The following is a 3,185-nucleotide window of genomic DNA, read 5'->3' on the forward strand; positions in this document are numbered from 1 at the left end:
CTTAGAGTAGATTTTCTCTTCCATCAAAGGATCACACTTCTTCTGAATCTATAGAAGTCTGGCTTGGAACCCCTGGGTTATCTCATCGGACGAATAGTGACAACAGGAAAGACCTTCACTTTTACTTTGCATATAGCACTATCACCTCCAAGTTTGTACGAACCCCCGGCTGATAAGTAAAGCTGGTAGCCCAGGAGTTACAGCGTCCTTGTTGCAATACTAGCGCTCATCACTTTTTGGCGTCATTTCCGGGGAGGTGTCTAAGTATAATGTGATTATTTCTTTCTTTTATTCTACTTCTTGTCTTCAATTTTCTGCCATTAGTTTATTTCTGCAAAAGTAATCTAGTAGCTTCCTTTCTTTCATCTTTCAGTATCTGCTTTCCTTTGCATTCTGCAAGTAGAATTTCAATTCAACAAGTGGCTTTTTCATTTTGTCAGTGGTTTTCATTCAATCAACAATTTCATTTATGCAAAGTACCTTCTAGCTTAAAAAGAACTACAAAACCAATCCAAAAACATTTCCTTTCATGCCTCATAGGAATAGGGACAATTTAGGGAAATTTTTGCCAAATACCCCACTGCATCTAACAACCAACCTTATATCTTCTTCAGTGGTTGTGAACTGGAGGAACCTTTAGGTGAGCAACCTGACATATTTGAAGAACCTACAGGGGAAGAAGAAGAAGAGGAACCCATTCCTACTGAACCAATGGCTGAAAAATGAAATGACAGAGGGAATAGAGAGAGGGTTGAGGGTGCCTTCTGCATCAGGGAAACCAACGAGGACACTAACATGAAGAGTATAAGCCCCTCTACCCTACCTCATTTCCATGGCTTGACTATAGAAGACCCCGTCACATTCCTATTTGAGTTTGCTAGTATATGCCGAACCTATGACTATACTCAGCAAAAGTTAAAACTATTTCCGTCTGCCCTCAAGGATGCAACATTGTGCTGGTTCATGGGCTTACCTGGAGATAGCATTGCAACCTGGGCTTAGATGCAACAAGATTTTAAAAACAAATATCGGGACTACTGTAGGTCAAAGGATACTAAAGAAGAAATTTTCAGGATGACCATAGGCTAGGATGAATCCTTAGAAGACTACGAAGAAAGATTCCAGCTCAGTTACAAAAGGGCCAGGTGCACACTTAACCCTGAGTCACTAAAGCTGGTACTACTCAGGGGAGTAAGAGAAGACCTTCTGGATACCTTACACTTGTTAGAAGGAGGAGATATCTACCAATTACCCTATGAGGATATCAAGGCTGTCTTTAGAAACCGTTCTAGGGTAGCCAGGAAAAAGGGTAAGGGTGGTCAACCTATGGCCAGTACATCATCTTCCAACTCATCCATCAAGGGTGAAATTGGAAATATGCTGGAAGATTTCAAAAGTGAGATGCTGCAAACCCTTTCCTTGCAAATGGACACCATGAACATCAAAAGGAAGCAAGAGGAAGAAAAGGGAGCTTTTGGCCATATTTTGTCCTATATGCACCAAGAGGCATCCTAGGAATGAATGTCCATTGATCTGTATTGAAATTTGCTTGATATGTGAAGAGAAACACTCCACAGACAAGTGCCCTTCATTACCCAGACTCAAAGCTATATATCAAGGAGTTGAAGGGGTTACTGAGCAGCTTTGCTACATTAACCAAAGGAGGCCTCCTGGGCCTATACCATACCAGCATGGCATGCAAGGGTCATCCCATGCATATTACAACCCCAACCAAACCACAACTATACCTTCTTGGGGACCCCCCACTTATCCTTCCTGGTCTACACCCCCTCCTTGGCCCTATGCATCTCAGTATCATTCCCAGCTAGCCAGCCAGTCATTTCAACCTTACGCTCCACCACAAACTCAGTGGAATACACCACTATAAGGGTGGAGGCCCCAATACAACAATGTTGCAGCTCTATTGCCTCCACCACTTGCCCAACCACAACTCCTACACTCTGCTCCACCCAAGCAACCCCAGATGCCTGTCCAGCCAAATTCGAACCCGAACAATAGGTAGGTTCAACAAGTATATAGTGGAGAGATATCATATCCAGCTTATGCTATGGAAATCTAGGAGATTAACCTAAGATCTGGGACAATCCTCCTGGATAACAAACATCCCCCTCCACATAGGGAGGTTGAGGAAAAAATAGAGGAAAGCAACCATAAAGTAAATCCACCCTTTCCTGAGAGATTAGCCCAACCACTCCAGCCTACCCTAGAAGAAACTGAACTTTTGGGAGAATTGAAAAATCTATGTGTAAAGATCCCCCTTCTTCAGGCAGTAAAAGATGTTCCCATTTACAATAATTTAATTAAGGATAATTGCTTCAAGCATCTAGGAAGAAGAAAAAGGGATGCCCCTACCATTAATGTCATTGGGCAGCTATCTGACTTAATGTTGGGGTAGGTAATATGTCCAAAATATTTGGACCCTCGAAGCCTTGTAGTAGATGTGCACATCAATGGCACCATTGTCCCACACACTCTGATCGATCTTGGGGCTTCCATTAATGTTATGACCAAGGAAACCATGCTCAAGCTCAACCTCCAAGGGTCATTAAGGAAGACCACAACAGTTCTACAACTTGCATACCGTTCCATAGTCACCCTTAAGGGAATTGTGGAGGATGTGATGGTCTCCATTGACTCCTGGGAGTACCCTACAGATTTTCTAGTTCTCCAGCCTAAAGCTAAGCTCATTGGTTATCCTCTGATCCTTGGGAGGCCATGGTTGGCCACAACCGATGCTTACATTAGCTGCAGAGTTGGGAATATGACCATTAATAATGGGCATATGTCGAAGCAATTAGTCATATACCCTCCTGCTCAACCTTCTTTAGAGCATGATTTACCTTTATGGTTGGAGGAGGAAGAAGATGAGGTTTATTCCACCCAACTTTATGATTTAGAAGAAACCATGGGAAGAGGACAACAAGATGAGGATGACTTGATTGAACACCTGCTCCAAAATCCAACTCCTGGTTCATTACCATTAGAAGAAGAAGTAAGGGAAAGCCAGAACAATAATCCAATTGACATATTTTTGGCCGATTCCAACCCACTCCGTGTCAAAACCATAGAAATTGGCCTAGAGAAAACCTTGAAAATTAATCCATCCCTTTCGGCTCTCGAAGAGGAAAAGATATGCAACATGTTAAAAGAAAACCTAGAAGCCT

Source organism: Pinus tabuliformis, chromosome 3_2, assembly GCF_031772625.1.
Source record: "Pinus tabuliformis cultivar Carrire ecotype Pingquan chromosome 3_2, CPIR1, whole genome shotgun sequence".
Lineage (NCBI taxonomy): Eukaryota > Viridiplantae > Streptophyta > Pinopsida > Pinales > Pinaceae > Pinus > Pinus tabuliformis.